Source organism: Hemiscyllium ocellatum, unplaced genomic scaffold (genome assembly GCF_020745735.1).
Source record: "Hemiscyllium ocellatum isolate sHemOce1 unplaced genomic scaffold, sHemOce1.pat.X.cur. scaffold_199_pat_ctg1, whole genome shotgun sequence".
NCBI classification, from domain to species: Eukaryota; Metazoa; Chordata; class Chondrichthyes; order Orectolobiformes; family Hemiscylliidae; genus Hemiscyllium; species Hemiscyllium ocellatum.
Genome location: NW_026867939.1, coordinates 660873 through 679444, shown reverse-complemented (window position 1 = coordinate 679444; position 18572 = coordinate 660873).

The following is an 18572-nucleotide window of genomic DNA, read 5'->3' as shown; positions in this document are numbered from 1 at the left end:
GGCAGTGTGGAGGAACAGAGAGATCTTGGGGTGCAGATACACAGATCCCTTAAAATGGCCACCCAAGTGGACAGGGTTGTTCAGAATTGGATACAGGATGTGTTTGGCTTTCATTAACAGGGGGATTGAGTTTAAGAGTCGTGAGTCTTGTTGCGGCTCTATAAAACTTTGGTTAGACCGCACTTGGAATACTGCATCCAGTTCTGGTCGCCTATTATACGAAAGGCGTGGATGCTTTGGAGAGGGTTCAGAGGAGGTTTACCAGATGCTGCCTGGAATGGGGGGCTTATCTTATGAGGAGATGTTGATTGATCTCGGATTTTTTTCATTGGATAAAAGGAGGAGAGGAGGGGGACTAATTGAGGTATTCAAGATTATGAGAGGCGTAGATAGAGTTGATAGCCATAGACTATTTCACAGTGCAGAAATGGTAACACGAGGGGTCATAGTTTTAAGCTGGTTGAAGGAAAGTATAGAGGGGATGTCAGAGGCGGGTTCTTTACACAGAGAGTTGTGAGCGCATGGAATCCGTTCCAAGCAGCAGTTGTGGAAGCAAGGTCATTGGGGACATTTAAGAGACTGCTGGATATGCATATGGTCACAGACATTTGAGGGTGCATACATGAGGATCAGTGGTCGGCACAACATGGTGGGCTGAAGGGCCTGTTCTGTGCTGGACTGTTCTATGTTCTATGTATTCTGAATACATTAAACATTTTTTTTAATGACGCAGGGACATATAAACATATCTTCAAATCGACCGAGACCATTTTCTGCTGAGGGTATGGCTCTGTGTATGACAGCAGCAATGATGCACCGACATGGAACAGGGAATGTGATGGAGACATAGTTTGTACAATGTACAAGGAGACCTCACATGGTCCAGTTTGGGAGAGAATGACATTATTGTGTGATTCAACTCAGAGAGGGAGAAAATGTCATCTGCCGAGAAGAAACGGCCTATTGCACTCTCTCTCTTTCATTATTCCTCATCACAGTAACATGTACGAGCTAAAACAAAGCCCTACTATTATTGTTACCATGCTTATTTTTATATAATCCCTGCCGTTGGAAACAAGCCCTTCGGCCCAACTAGTCCATACCAACCTTCCAAAGAGTAACCTTCCCATGCCCTTACAGTTACAACTGACTAGTGCACCTAAAGTAGAAATCGCTGAACTCTATGGACTATTTGACCAATCCACTTGAATTATAAAGCTTTGGAAAGTGGGAGGAAATGGGAGCACCCATCAGAAGCTCACGCAGACAAGGGGAGAAGATGCAAACTCCACACAGATAGTCTCCCGAGGCTGGAATTGAACTCATGTCCCTGATGCTGTGAGACAACAGTACGAACTACTGAGCTAATGTGCTCACCTGGAACATCCGGACAGCCTAGAACAGATAACAAAGAACATAGAAAAATACAGCGCAGTACAGGCCATTTGTCCCTCGATGTTGCGCTGATCCAAGCCCACCTAACCTACACTAGCCCACTGTCCTCCATATGCCTATCCAATGCCCGTTTAAATGCCCATAAAGAGGGAGAGTCCACCACTGTTACTGGCAGGGCATTCCATGAACTCATGGCTCGCTGAGTAAAGAATCTACCCCTAACATCTGTCCTATAATTACCTCCCCTTAATTTAATTTAAAGCTATGCCCCCTCGTAATAGCTGACTCCATACGTGGAAAAAGGTATTCATTGTGAACCCTATCTAAACCCCTAATCATATTGTACACCTCTATCAAGTCACCCCTAAACCTTCTTTCTCCAATGAAAACAGCCCCAAGTGCCTCCGTCTTTCCTCATACGATCTTCCTACCATACCAGGCAACATCATGGTAAACCTCCTCTGCACCCGTTCCAGTGTACATCCTTCCTATAGTTTGGCGACCAAAACTGCATACAATAATCCAGATGCGGCCGCACCAGAGTCTTATGCAACTGCAACATGACCTCAGGACTCCGGAACTCAATTCCTCTACCAATAAAAGCCAGTACGCCATATGCCCTATTCACAGAACTATTGACCTGGGTGGCAACTTTCAGAGATCTGTGTACATGGACACCAGATCCCTCTGCACATCCACACTACCATGTATCCGACCATTAGCCCAGTACCCCATCTTCTTGTTACTCTTACCAAAGTGAATCACTTCACACTTAGCTACATTGAACTCCGTTTGCCACCTTTCTGCCCAGCTCTGCAGCTTACCTATATCCCGCTGTAACCTGCCTCATCCTTCCTCACTGTCAACAACTCCACCGACTTTGTATCATCCGCAAACTTGCTCACCCAACTTTCTAGCCCCTCCTCCAGGTCATTTATAAAAATGACAAACAGCAATGGTCCCAAAACAGATGCTTGCGGAACACCACTAGTAACTGCACTCCAACATGAAACTTTACCATCAACTACTACCCTCTGACTTCTTCCAGCCAGCCAATTCCTAATCCAAACCTCCAACGCACCCTCAATGCCATACCTCCGCATTTTTTGCAGTAGCCTACCATGGTGAACCTTATCAAATACCTTACTAAAATCCATATACACCACATCTACTGCTTTACCCTCGTCCCCCTCCTTAGTCACATTCTCAAAGAATTCAATAACAGTTGTGAGGCACGACCTGCACTTCACAAAACCATGCTGACTATCCTTGATCACATTATTCCTATCCAGATGTTCATAAATCCTATCCCTTACAATCCTCTCTATGACTTTGCCCACAACAGAAGTGAGACTCACCAGCCTATAGTTACTATGGTTATCCCTACTCCCCTTCTTGAACAAGAGAACCACATTTGCTATCCTTTAGTCTTCTGGCACTATTCCTGTAGACAACGACGACATAAAAATCAAGGCCAATGGCTCTGCAATCTCCTCCCTTGCTTCCCAGAGAATCCTAGGCTAAATGCCATCAGGCCCAGGGGACTTATATATTTTCACCCTTTCCAGAATTTCCAACACCTCTTCCCTACATACCTCAAAGCCATGCATTCTAATTAACTGTGACTCAATATTCACATCGGCAACAATGTCCAGTTCCTAATGCAAAGGGAATTGAGCCAAATCCAACTCTCCCAGGATAAATTCCCATTGCTAGCAGCTGTGTGAGTAGAATATCCTCAGAAGCGTAATAACATTTTGGACAATCTCTCAATTTTTCCTTTAGTCATTAGCTACGCTAATATTTGAACAAGGTTCTTTCAAAGTGAAATTGCAGAGATTTTGTTTATTTTGTGTGTGTGTGTGTGGTGTGTGTGTCAGTGTTTTAGAAAGGGAAATATCGATTCTTTATTTGAAATACCAAGCAGTTTGCCATTCATCATTCCATCATAGCTGGAGTAACATTGCTCTGGATCATAAACATGTTGTTTTAGCAGATTAAAGAAATTATCCTGACTTGTTCCTAAAACTGACCCTGATCCAGTCTGAGACCGATATCATCGGCCATATCACCGACCTGGTTACATTTAACATTTGTTGTGAGCAGTGGAGGAGTGGGACTAGAAAAGGAAACAGTGACCCAAAAATGCCGGGAACTATAGACCGGTGAGCCTGATGTCGATGGTGGGTGAGTTGTTGGAGGGGATTCTGAGGGATAGCATTTTACATACATTTGGGAAGGCAAGGTCTGATCGGGGTAGTCAACGTAGGTTTCTGCATGGGAAATCATGTCTCATTAATTTGGTTGAGTTTTATGAGGAGGTGTCAAAGAATATTGATGAAGGCAGTTTGGTAGGCATTGTCAATATGGACCTCAGCAAGGTGTTCGTAACATTCCGATCGGTAGGCAGATTAGTAAGTTTCGGTCGCATGGGATATAGAAGAAGCTCGTCACAATTGGCTTGAAGGAAGAGGGATATTTTTCGGACTGGAGGCTTGTGAGCAACACTGTGCTGTAAGAATCAGGACTGAGTTCACTGCATTTCATCATTTATGTAAAGGATTTAGATGTGAATATTGGGACCATAGTTAGTAAGTTTACTGATTAAATCAGAAAGGTGGTGTAGTAGATTATCTCAGAGTACAACAAGACCACAAATAGATGAGACAAAGGGCAAGGAGTGACAGATGAAGTTTGATTTAGATAAATACGAGGTTACACATTTTGTGAAGGCAAATCAGGGCAGGAATTATACACTTAATGGTAAGGGCCTGGTGAGTGAAGTGAAACAAATGGACATAGGGCTGCAGGTACATTGTTCCTTGAAAGTGGAGTCGAATGCATGCAGTGCTGTACAGAACGCATTTTATAAATTTGCCTTAATCAGTCAGAGCATTGAGTATAGGAGTTGTGGTGGCATGTTGTATCTGTACAGGATGTTGGTGAGGCCACTTTAAGAATACTGCGTACAACTCGGTTGTCTGCAGAAAAGATTGACACGGATGTTCCAGGACTGGAGGTTTGAGCTTTAGGGAGAAGTTGATTAGTTTGAGGTGTTTCCCCCTGGAGTGTCAGAGGCTGAGGGGTGACATTATAGAGGTTTATAAAATCCTCAGGGGCATGGATATTTTGAACAGCCATGTTCTGGTCGCCAGATTCAGGGAGCCCAGAACAGGAGAGCATTGGTTGGAGGGAAGAGGACGAATGATTCAGAAGGGACCTGAAGGTAAATGTTTCACACAGAGAGTGGTGTGTGTACATAAAGTGCTGTCAGAGGAAGTGGTGAAGGCGTTTACAATCGCACATTTAAAAAGTATCTGAAAGAGAAAGGATATTGGCCAAATGCTGGCAAATGGGACTGAATCAGATTTGATATCTGATCGGAGTGAACAGATTGGACTAACGGGTCTGTTTCCGTTCTGAATGACCCTGATTCTATAAGAGGATGACGAAAAATTCTGGAAGTAACTTTCAAATCAGAATCCTTTTCACTGGAAGTTTATTATGCCTCTATGTTCACATTGATTGAAAGTTGCGTTACTGAAATATTTGACAGAGAACTGAGTCATGGATAATGGGACGCAGACAGGAAAGTGGGCTGAGACCACACCCTGATCAGCCACAATCTTAGTGCCTGGTGGAGAAGGTTCAACGTATCTAATGACTCATTCCTGTCCCTCAATCCCGTGTTCCTGTGTTCCATTCAGCCCATTAAACCTGTTTGGCAGGAGCATTTAGAGGCTACTTACTTCTATAACCTGGTGCACAGAAACAGAGGAGATCATTCGGCCCTTCAAGACTGTCCCACACGCTTTGAGGTGATTTGAGAAATGTAATTGTAAAACCCAGGCTGGGTATGAAAGAGGCCCCTCATCTCTCTGTACAGAGCTTCCCTTCTCTGAAACGTGTGCTCCATTTGTTGGTCATGTTGTAGACCCAAATTTACTGTGAATACAGCCCCATACCTCACCCAGCGATGGCTCACAAAATCCTCCGATCTCCCTGACGGCAACATTCAATAACAGCATTCATGAAAATATCACCTACTAACTTTCCAATAACAGAATGGGAGAACATCAGACACAGGGACAGTTGTTCACTCCCCAGGCCTGCCTTGCCTTTCACTCAGATCATGACTGATCTGCTGTCGGTCTCAAATCCTCTTTCATACCCAATTCTTCATCGCCACCAACTCTCTGATGTTCAATATGGGTTCACACGCCGACTGCACAATAACGTGGGGAGAGTTAATAAAGGCATATAAACTATTAGGAAAGTCACATTAGACTGATGAATGGACTCTCTAAGTTCAAATAATGCTGATCTTGTTCATGTTGATCTTGTCTAGTGCACGTCCTGTTCAGTGTAACCTGTGTGCCTTACTCTGTCCAAGTCGATTTGCACCCTATGATCTGTCTGGCCATGTTTACTATGATCTTCCTCCACTGCTCATAAATAAAGTGTTTCCCTGTACTGAGGTACACGTGACAATAAATCAAACCAACCAATCCTTGGTAAAGTATGGAATTTCTCTCCCTATCAATGTCTCTTTTGGAAATAAGTGATCGCTGCACTCCTCATGTTTAACGTCACCGTTTCTTCTTCTCTCACAGCTGTACTGATTAAACACTCAGCTTCTTCACTCTATCCTCGTGATACCATCACCCGTGTCTGTCGTAAGGAGATCATTCCTTACAAAGGAGATCAAGTCCGTAGAGAGTGTCCCAACCACTCGCAGCAAGGCCCTAAAACAGCAGGAAGATAGCATTACTTATGTACTTGAGTCATCTTACAATGAAGGACAGCCGACCATTGACTGCACCCATTACTTACACAGGGTTTGATTCGGAGCTGTCAGCATAGACTTGTGAGTGGGAGATCATGCTTCCCAAATTTGTTAGAGTTCGTTGATGAAGTGACCAAGAAGGTTGATGAGTGCCGAGCGGTAACCATAGTCTCTATGGATATCAGTAAGGCCTTTGATAAGGTTCCACATGGCAGGCTGCTCTGAAGAATTACATCATGTGGAATGCTGGGGAACTGGCCAATTGGATGCACAGATGGCTTGATGGTAGGAAGCAGAGGGTTTAGTGGAAGGATGCTTGTCAGACTGGAGCATGTGTCCATTGCTGTTTGTTTTCTAAGAATTGTTTGAGAATGTACAAGGCATGATTAGTAAGTTTGCAGATGACACTAAAATAAGTGGGAGCATGATCAGTGAGGAAGTTTATCAGAAATTGCAGCAGGACCTTAATCAGGTGGGGAAGTAGGCCGAGAAATGGCAAATGGAATTTAATATAGATGCGTGATGCCTTGCACTTTGGAAACTCAACTCAAGGTAGGAGTTGCACGGCGAATGGGAGGGCTTAAGGAATGTAGGGGGCAGAGAGACTTTGGTGTTCAGGTGCACGGTTCTCTGAGAGTGGAGTCACATGTAGACAGGGCAGTGAAGAAGGCTTTTGGCACACTGACCTTCATCAGGCCGGACATTGAGTATGGAAGTTGGGAATTTATGTTGCAGTTTTACAGGACTTTGGTAAGGCCGCACTTGGTGTATTCTGTTCAGGTTTTGTCACTTTGCTATAGGGAGCATTTTATGAAATTAGAAAGAGTGCAGAATAAATTCCCATGGACATTGCCAGGACCCAATGGGGTCTGAGTTATAGGAAGAGGTTGGACAAGCTAGGACCTTTTCTATAGAGTGTAGGAGACTGAGGGGGACCTTATAGAGCTGCATAATATCATGAGGGGCATGGATAGGGTTAATGCTTTCAGGTGTAGAGAATCGAGGATGAGATGGGTCAATTTAAGGTTAAGGGGAAGGAATAAAAGGGAAACTGAGGGGCCACTTCTTTACACAGAGGCTGGTACGTGGATGAGCTGCCAGCAGATGTGGTTGAGATGAATACATTAACAACATCTCAAAAGCATTTGGATAAATATGTGAATGAAAAGAATTAGAAGGATGTGGGCTGCTGAAAATGTGTTGCTGGAAAAGTGCAGCAGGTCAGGCAGCATCCAAGGAGCAGGAGAGTCGACGTTTCGGGCATGAGCCCTTCTTCAGGAATGAGGAAAGTGTGTCCAGCAGGCTAAGATAAAAGGTAGGGAGGAAGGACTTGGGGGGCATTGGAAATGCGATAGGTGGAAGGAGATCAAGGTGAGGGTGATAGGCCATAATGGGTGTGGGGACAGAGAGATCAGGAAGAAGATTACAGGTTAGGAAGGCGGTGCTGAGTTCGAGGGATTTGACTGAGACAAGGTGCGGGGAGGGGAAATGAGGAAACTGGAGAAATCTGTATTCATCCCTTCTGGTTGGAGGGTTCATAGGCAGAAGATGAGGCGCTCTTCCTCCAGCCGTCGTGTTGCTATGGTCTGGCGATGGAGGAGTCCAAGACCTGCATCTCCTTGGTGGAGTGGGCGGGGGAGTTGAAGTGTTGAGCCACAGGGTGGTTGGATTGGTTTTGTCCCGGTGTCCCAGAGGTGTTGCCTGAAACGTTCCGCAAGTAGGTGGAACTCCTCCATCGCCAGACCATAGCAAACGATGGCTGGAGGAAGAGCGCCTCTCCACTAAGGTCATGCAGATCCTTGGACTCCTCCATCTTCACAATTAATCAGAACCCACGTGAAAGGTTCTTCGAATGCAGGAATTGGCAACAAAGGTGCTGGTTTTATTACTGCCTGTGACTTACCTACCATTTGGCACTGACAATGTCACTCACTCTCACTGATACTCCCCCAATCCTGATTTGGCACTCCAATGTGATGTTTCTCTCCCCAACCTTAATTTCTGCCCCAATTCCACACATTATCACGCTCTTGAGTAACATGTCAGAAAGAGTGAAAATCCTTCCATCTCTTGCTATTAGGGACTGAGAGAAAGTGAGGATTGTAAACAATGGAGATCAGAGTTCAAAAGTGTGGGCTGGAAAAGCACAGCAGATCAGGCAGTATCTGGGAGGCAGGAGAGTTGACGTTTCAGGCACAAGCACTTCATCAGATAAGAGGGGGTAAGGAAGGGGAAAGGGGGCTGAGAAATAAATAAGAGGGTGGGGGTGGAGCTGGGTGGAAGGTAGCTTGCAAGGCGATAAGTAGATGCAGGTGGGGTGTGATGGTGATAGGTCGGGGAGGAGGGTGAAGTGGATAGGTGGTAGGACAGCTGGAACCCTTAAACTATACCGCATCAACATCGACTTCACCAATTTCCAAATCTCTCCTCCCACAACCTTATGCCAGATCCAACCATTCAAATTAGCACCGCCCTCTTGAACTGTCTTAATTGTCCATCGTCCTTCCCACCTATCTACTCGACCCTCTGCTCTGACATATCACTATCACTCCCACCAACATCTTCCTATCGCCCTCCCAGTGACCCTCCCGCGAGTCCAGCTCCTACCCTCCTATTTATCTTTCAGCCCCCTTGTCCCCGCTTCACATTCCTGACGATGGGTTTTATACCTGATATGTCGATTGTCGAGCTCTTCAGATGCTGCCTGATCTATTATGCTTTTCTGGCAGCTCACTTCTCAACTATTAGCGACAGAGCAGACCCAGTATCTCAAAGTTATAATTTATTGACCTCCCCCGCACCCCCCCCACCCCTCACCTTCTGAGTAAACTTTATCCACAGAGGCGAATTCTTTATAGAGCCCAGTCACTGACTCTGTACCTAGGCTGTGCACTCTCCTACAGCTCCTTGGAGACTTGGGGTCTTCTTTAACAGTTTCACTAATGCCACTGGCTTAGCCTCTTCTACCACATCTTTTCCCAAAGGGTCTTCCTTCAACCCCCAGCACGGTGTGTCCCAGCTTACTGCAGTGAAAGCTCCTTTTCCCAGTGCCTTTCTTAAACCATCGGCACTGTAATGGTATGTGTTTCACTCCCTAATAGTGAGAACACCATAGGCCTTTCACCTCCTTTCAACCCCCTTGGGCATCTTTTTTCACCTATAGTAAACTATTGTGCACTACTGTTCGCTTTGTAGTGTGTGATCTCCCATCCTCCCAGTTTCTATCCTTCACAGATGAAAATCCTCCCAGAAGCTAAATTTCATCTCATGCACCAATGCATATTTGCCTGCCATTTCTGCCACACTTCTCACTTCTTGAAATTTCTATTCATTCACATGATTTTTTACCATCTCTGGAAGTGCGTCTTTAAACTCCTCCAGCAGAATAATCTCCCTTCGAGCCTCACAGGTCTTATCCATTTTTAAGGCCAGCACCCATCTATCAAAATGACTGTGTTTAATTCTTTTAAACTCAACATAAGCCTGACCTAGTTCCGTCTCTATATTTCTGAATCTCTGCCTACATTCTTCTAGTACCAATTCATAACCAATCAAAATAGCCAGTTTGATAATCTGCATAATCTCTTGACCCCTCATCTGCCAGTGCTGCAAATACCTCATTCCTGTGCCCACCAGCGTAGTCTGAATGAGCATTGCCCACAAGTTCACTGGACACATCATCTGCCAAGCCATTTTGTTTTTCAAATAAAATAAAAACAGATATTGACATTTTTCTCACTGAAATATGACAATGTATTACCATAGCTGTATACATCCCTTCATCTCTATCCTGTTCATTTAACTTTCTTGTCTAATTCCCAACTTCCGAATTTCAAATTCTCTCTCTCTTTTCCTCTCTTTCCCATTCCCCTTGTTCTCTCTCTGTTTCCGTCCCTATTTTCACCTTCTAACTCCAGTTGCCGTATTTGCAATTTAAGTTTTTTCTAACCCTACTGCAGTTGCCTGTTTCTCGGACACACCAAAGTGCTTGACCATCTCCGTTACAATTTCAGCTTTCCTTTTGTCCCTGGTTAGACCCAATTCCAACCTATTTGCGAATTCTAAAAATATTCCACCTTCTGACTTTGTAAACTTCCTTGGCAAATTTGGGAACCTCTTTAGTAATGTTAACATAAACAATTCTTTCATTTTACTTTAACCAACCACACGTTAACAAAATTAAATGAATTTTCCCAATGGTTTTATTTGAAGATCCAGGTCACTAATTGCAATGTGTTGGAATTTGCTGGGACCTTTTGTACCACAAATCTGTTCAAGTCTGTCCAAGTCCCCAGCAAGGCCCCAAACTGTTATGACATCAATGTCGAACCCCTCTGTTAATTAAAACAACACACCCAGAAAAGCTCATCTCACCTCATAATCTGTTTAAACGTGGGTGACAGAGAACTCCTAAATTCCACTAATTAACGAAAAATAACAACTTATATGTATGCAAGTTAGCTTGCTGAGCATGAATATTTGTTTTCAGACGTTTCGTCACCAGGTGACATCATCAGTGAGAGTCTCCGCTGAAGCGCTGTGGTATGTCCCGTCTCTCTATTTATAGGTTTTTCTTTTTTACGGTGGGTGATGTCATTCCCGTTTTTTTATTACAAGAGGAGGTAGGTAGGATCCAAACTGATGTATTTATTGATGGACTTCTGTTTAGAATGCCATTCCTCTGAGAACGTCCTTGCGTGTCTTAGTATGTGCGTGTGTTGTTCCAGTCAAAGTGGTGCCCTTCTCTGTTTGTATTATAGAATATAGTGACAGTGGAGAGCCGTTTACTGGGAACTGAATAATTAGGCATGGTGCAGAAGTTTGTTGACTCTGAAATTGCATAAGGTTGGCATCACTGACACTACAGAATCATGGTCAGGGAGAAGAACAGAGGGAAACACGTTCACTTCGAACACAGAAGATGGCATTATGGAAAGGAGAAGATTCGGATTAGTACCTTAAATGGATTGAGTTTATGCAACAATTTGGAGGCGTGGCACCAAGGAAAGACTTCCAGCAGAATGAGAATATGAAAATGGAAGTCTTTCCGCATCATAAACCAGAGTAGGTCACTGAATACAGGGCTGATGGGTGAGTGGGTCTCGGTGTGAAATGGGTAACAGTCAGTAGAATTGAATTGTAAATATTGAGGCTTAAACTGGGTTATCATCTGATGATGTAGATCACAGCAGCAGAAGAAGCAGAATTATTTTCAATGACAATCTGTAACTTTTTCCTCATGATAATTCACCAGTCTACCATTACCCTCAAGCCGATCCATGGGTCAGTGACGAGTGTGGGTAAACATGCCAGGGTCGGAATCACGTGCACCTAAACCTGATGACAACACATTAATGCGACCACACTTGACTGGTTACACTCCAAACAGCAGGACTAACATCTGATGCAGAGGGAGAAATGATCCCAAGACTAACAAATCAGATCTAAGCTCTGTCGGCCTGTCAAATCCATGCATAAAAGCCGATGGATCATTAAACAACTTACTGGAAGAGAGGACTCCAAAAATATTCGCATCCAAAATAATGGAACAGCCCTGTACGTCAGTGTAAAAGATGCAATACCTGCACCATCTTTAGCCAGAAGTGTTGAGTCGATTATCCACCTCACCCTCGCCATGATGCCCACAGAATCACAGATGGCAGTCACCAACCAATTCAATTCACTGCACGTTACATGAAAAAAATAGCTGGACACAGTAGATACGACAAAGGCAGTGGGTCCTGACACCATTCCTGCAATAGGACTGAAGACTTGTGCTGCTCAACAAGCCGTGTCCCTGGGGAATCTGTTTCCTTCCAGCTCCAACTCTGACATCACTCTGAGTAATGTGGAAAATTACTCAACTCTGTCCAATCCGCTAAGAGGAGGATTACTGCAATCTGACTATTTACTAGTCCTCCAGTCCCATCACGACAGTTAAATGGGTGGGAGTTCTATTTGACAGAGCTGTCAAGCAGCACAGAAATAATCTGCTCAGTGTGGTTTCCGATAGGTTTCCATGTGGAGATGGTGCTGTTGTGGAAAAGTCACTGGATTACTAATCCAGACCAGGCTAATGCGCTGTTAGCTAGTGCAAATTAAAAACAATAAAGAAAATATCAAGACCTAAACTCTGGTGTCAGTAATAGTGATTTTGTGTGCAATATCAATTGTAAATATCGATTTCCTTCCCCAACGTACTTTCAGGAAGTGAGTCTCCCGTGCTTTCCTGTCTGGCCTAAAAGTGACTCCAGACACACAGACATGTGATAAACTCTTCAATGGTCTCTGAATCGGCCAAGCAAGACACTTAATTATATCAAACTGCACTAAGGTCTTAAAGGATGAACCTATAATGAACACCAGGCCCCAGCCTCGTTATTAGAAAAGGGAATGGGAAACACAATCCTGTCGATCCTGCAGAGACCTCCTTCCTAACAGCTGAGAGCTTGTGACAATATTTGCAGAGCTTTCCCACAGACAGCACAGTAACATTGTGACAGGAGTAGGTCATGCAACATATTGAGCTTTCCCTGTGCTCGTTAATGGCCGAACATCTCCTCAGTGCAGTTTTCCCCATACAATATTCATATCCCTTAATATGTTTAAACATTGTGAAATATAAAAAGAGAACTTCTGTAGTGCCTTCAGCCCATCAGTTTTGCTCCTCCAAAAAATATACAGGCAGTTCTCCAGTAAAACGTGTTGACTAAATACAATTTGGCTGCAATATTATTCGTATATCTTTTCTCAAAAGTGAATTCCCGTTCACTGTGACGCGATTCCTTGCTGGGAAGCAGCTGAACAGCAAAACCCTGCCTCAGGATCCTCTCTCTGCAAAATGTACAAACAATGTGTTTAGCTAAAACAGGAATGCAATGTGCTCACGAAGCCTTGAAACAGCCTGAAACTGGAAATTGTAGACTACATTTAGAAAGAACTTTATTCCAAACTGTGGAAAGAATCTTGAGGATACCTGGAATTCCACGTGGTCAGTCATCCCCCACGTGCTTTCTGGTGAAAGGTACAGTGCTCCAGTGAGTGACTGTAGTGTGAAAGTGTTACATTTACAGCACTGTTCCATTACAGCATGTGATTTAAAGATTTATTTAGACTGTCCTAGTGTGTGTGTTCGACCAAAGTTAATTTTTAGTTTTTACTGATATTTTTGGGGGTTCGCCCCTTACTCTCTTTTTTTCCATAGACCCCATTATTAATATTGCACGATTTTCGACAACACAGTGTTGCACAGAAACAGAACTACCGCGTTATTGGAGAACAACCTGGACTGATAGCTGATCTTCTATCTTCACACCGTACTCCTGCTCTCTCCCTATCCCTTTAGTTTCCAGAAGTCCTTATTTATATTCAGCGCCATGACTTCCACAGCCTGATCTGGGAAAGAGTACCCCTGGTTCGCCAGTCTCAGAGTGCAGACATTTATTCTCACCTCAATGCAAAATGGCCTGTCTGTACCTGATAGTGTGGCCCCTTGCTTGAGACATCCGAGCCAGGGGAATTACCATCCCTGCTTCCAATCTGTCTCGCCAATCAGAGTGTGATATATTTCACTGAGATCTCCACTCATTTTCCTAAACCTAATGGAACACAAGTCCAGTCCCTCCCAAACTCAGATCCCATAACAAGTCTGTCATCCCAGAGATCAGTCTGCTCATCCTTTGCTGCTCTCTCTCAATGTCAGGTTTGTCCTCTATTAGGAACAGAGACCAAAACTGCACACAATGCTGCACAATGTTCGAGATGGGGTCTCACCAAGGCCCTGTACAGCTGCAGTAAGATACTTTTACTCCTGTACTCAAATCCCCCTGAAATGAAGGTGAATACAGCATTTATCTTCCTCCCTACTTCCTGCTCCTGAAATATTGCTTTCAGTGACTGGTGTACAGGGAGATCCAGATTCCTTTCAATTTTACAGCTCCCCATTTGCTGGGTCTATATACACTGGTCAGCGTGCCAATGCTATTCCCAGTATTGACTCCTGGATTCAGAACTCACTGCCTTACATGGACTCGGAGGGCTGCACAGAAATAAACAAAAATGCAGCTTAAGTTCCTTTATAGAGCAACATTGTTCAACCACTCCCTTTTCAAATGATAGGCTGCCATTCTATTGTTCCCATCAATGTACACAGCATCTCATCTCTCCCATGCTCTCCATTCGCCACATATTTGCCCAGTCATTTCACTTGTCTCAGTCACCTTGGAGCTTTTTTACATCCTCCTCACCACTCACAAGCTGACATTGTTTAGTGCTATCAGCAAACTTGGGAATATTGCATTTGAGACACTCAATCAAATATTTGATGTGTATTGCCAATAGCTGGCACCCAAGCAACGATCCTTGCTGTATACTCCTGGACTTCCATTAAAAAAAACGTTGTTTTATTCCTACTCACTGTTTCCTGCCAGCTCTGTCCTTCGAGAACCATGTCCATGTATTAGCCCCAGTCCCACAGGATTCAAATTTGCACAATAGGCTTGGGGCTTTATCAAAAATCTTTCTGAAATTTCACTCGTATTGCACTGATAGCTTCTACGTAATTTGGCTAAAAACCACTTTCTCAAATATGATTCCCATTTCATAAATCTCTGCTGACTTTGTCTATGCCCATTCATTTCACCGATACTTTCTCTGAACTGTTTACTTGATAATTTAATTCTATTCCTTTTTTCTCACCAGACTAATGTTCCTTCGTATTGCTAGGAAGTTTTCTTTTTTGTTTTGCTTTCTTCTGTGGAGGCATAACTGTAGTATTTGCTCCATAGTTCTGCTATTTCCCGGTCCTCAATTATCTGGTGTCAAACTGTAGGAAAGCGGCACATTTTTTCCCTTAATTTTGTCATTGACATATTTTCAGAAAATATTACAAGTTCTGTCTTATAAACTTTGTTAAGATATTCTTCAGAAACCTATCAATTCCTATTTTAAGTTACTCAGTGATTGGCCATCCACAGTCATACAGAAGCAAAGAGTCGGTACTATCAGAAATACAACACGGTCTACATTGGACCCGCTTTCCGACACAATAACCGTTGCAGTGAATCTTAAGGCATTTCAAGTGCACTAGCGTATATTTTCTGATCGTTGTGAGGTTACCATGATAACTCACCTCTCAGAAAAGCATTTCAGACCCTAACACACCCTGGGTGAAAAGCAATCCTCAAATCCCCACTAAACCGCAGACCTTTCACTTTAGAAGTGTACCCCTTTGACTGAAAGGAACAGCTGCTATCCATCCACACTGTCCATGCTCCTCGTAATCCTATCCGTCTGAATCACATACCCCTCAGCCTCCTCTCCTCCAAACTAAACAACCCAAGCTTATTCAGCCTCTCTCCATAGCTGATATGCTCCATCCCAGGGAACATCCTAGTGAATCTTCTTTGCACCCCGTCCAGTGCAGGCAAATACTTCCTGTAATGCGATTCCCAGAACTAAACACAGTATTCCAACTTGGCCTCACCAAAGTTTCGCATAGCTCTTATAATCTGTGCCTCAGTGAATCAAGGTTATGTTTACAGTCCCCCATGCTTTCCCAAATTGTGTATTATCCTGTTCATCACATTCAGGGATGTGCGTAGAAGCACCCTCTAACCTTCCTAGTGTGCTGCCATTCATTGAGTACTCCCCTGTCTGGTTCCTTCTTCCAAAGTGTATCACCTCATATTTAACACGGTTACATTCCATCTACCATTGTTCTTCCCAGCTGACCATTCCATCTGTATCTTCCCATAACTTAAGGCCTTCCTCCTCGCTGCCAACCAAGCGGCCAATCTGCGTATCAAACACAAACTTATTTATCACACACCCCACCCCTCGTCCATATCCACAGCTACATCATTTAAGAATACCACAAATAATAAAGTTGAAAATCACATAACATCAGCTTACAGTCCAACAGGTTTATTCCGAGGCACTGGCTTTCGAAACGCTACTCACTGTGATTGTGCGCTTTGATGAAGAAGCAACACTTTGAAAGGTAGTGCCGCCGAATAAACCTGTTGGACTATAATGTGGTGTAATGCGATTTTTAGTTTTGTCCACCCGGTCCAACACCAGCATCTCCGAATCACAAACAATAAGGGACACAGCACTGAACCCTGTGGTATACCATTGGACACTGGTCTCCAGTCACACAAGCAGCCGTCTATCACCACCTTCTGTCACCTACCACTAAAGTTCATTTGGATGCAACTTGGCAAGTCCCTAATGAGTCCTAACTGTTCCCTGGTTATTCTTCTCCGCTGGACACACTTGTAGAATATCTGGGAATTCTCCTTAATCTTGTTTTGCCAGCAGGTTTCCATGCCCCTGTGTTAGTTAGTCCCCTAAGCGTGCAGACTTTCCTCCTTTTTTCAGATTTAAATGGTCTGTCCTTTATCCTGCCATTATTTCCCTTGAATGTGGATTAGACAGGCGGAGAAATATCCTGTTAATGTCCAACCTGTCACATGTTTTGTGAATTTTATAAATTTCACAGCGACCCACCACTTATTCTTTGAAACTCTAGAGAACACAGGCCGAGATTCTTCATCACGCAATCTCGCCAATTGAGGGATTAATCTGGAGAATGTCCAATGAACTTGCCCTGTGGTCAGTATATTCTTTCTCAGATTTGGTCACCAGAACTGTACTCAATATTCCAGGTAAAGTACTCACCAACACGCTGTTAAACTGCTTCAGCATGTCTTTACATCTATATTCTGACTCCCTTAAAGCAAGGTAATCGAAACTTTAATTTACCACTTGCATATATTCCACCAAATACCCTTCACATTCATTACATTTACGAACTCACTGTGTGAGTTCTTATAGAAAGTCTTCTGACAATCTAAAATATGCAAATTCTACTAGTTCCGCATTATCTATGCTGTAAGAATCAACTTCAAACAATTCCAAAGCTTGTCAAGTATGATTTCCCTTTCAGAAATGCATGTTGTTGTTAATTTTTAAATAACTAATATCACATCCTACATAATAAATTCAACAGTTTCCCCACAAATGTCACGTTAATTGGTCTGCAGTTCTCCACACTATCTCTTCTTCCCGTTGTAGATGCTAGTATCCCTATTGTTCATCTATTGTTTTGGATCACGTTTACTAATGTGCATTTACCTACAAGAGCTTCCAGACTATGCAGAATGCACTGGGAAATAGAACACAGTCATTGACAGCGCAATTAACACTTCTATTTGTGGTTTATTTCTGAAGATTTTGGTATGAAGTACATCTGGTTTGTCAAGGTTAGCAATGCTCAATCCAGTCGCATGTTCATGTAAAGCTTTGTTACTGATATAAATTGACTTTATGTCTTTTGATCCACAAGTCCTATATGATCACTTCGTATTTCTGGGTGATTTTCTGGATCTTCCTCCATGAAAACAGATGAAAATTAACTGGCTATTTGCTTGGCCATTTCCCAGTTATCCATAATAAACCCATTTCTCCTGATTGCAAATTTCCACATTTGACAATGCATTTTTTTCCTTTGAAATGTAGATCATAGATTTATGCAGTCTCTGTGTTTCTGTTTGTTTGCATGCATGTTTGCTTTTTGATTTCCTTACCAGTTTCATGGCCTTCCTTTTCTGGATCATCAATTTCTGACAATTCTCAGGATTCCACAATGTCTGGAATTCTTCTGAAGTCACTTCATGTGATGAATATAATCTTTAATTTATTATGTTAATCATTGTTAACTCACTTTCTCACTCTTGGGTGTTTTACCTGAAATAAATTGGCCATTTTTTTCAGACTTTGTAGTATTTCTATACATCTCCTGGTCCTGACCAGATATATTCAGGAACACTGCAGGAGGACAAGGGAGAAATAGCGGGGGCCCTGGTTGGTACTTTTGCATCATCGGTAGCCAACAGGTGAGGTCCTGGAGGGGAGTGAATGCAGTGCCCTTATTCAAGAAGGGCTACAAAGAAAAACTGTGGAACTATAGACCAGTAAACCTAAAATCTGTAGCAGGTAAGTTACTTGAGAAGATTCTGAGAGAGAAGATATACATGCATTTGGAAAGACAGGGCTTTGTGAATGGGGGATCATGGCACACAGATTTGTTAGACTGCTTTGATGAAGTGACCAGTAACTTTGACAAGGGCATGGTTGTGTATATAGTCTATATGGATTTCAGTAAGGCCTTCAATAAGGTTCTACATGGTACGCTGCTCTGGAAGATTAGGTCATATGGAATTGAGGGGGAGCTGGAAAATTCGGTCCAAAATTGGCTTGAAGATAGGAAGAAGAGGGTAATCGTGGAAGAATGCTTGTCAGACAGGAGGCCTCGGAATTCAGTTGCTCGGTTCTCTGTAAGTGGAGTCCTAGGTAGACAAGGCAGTGAAAAAGGCATTTGACATCCTCC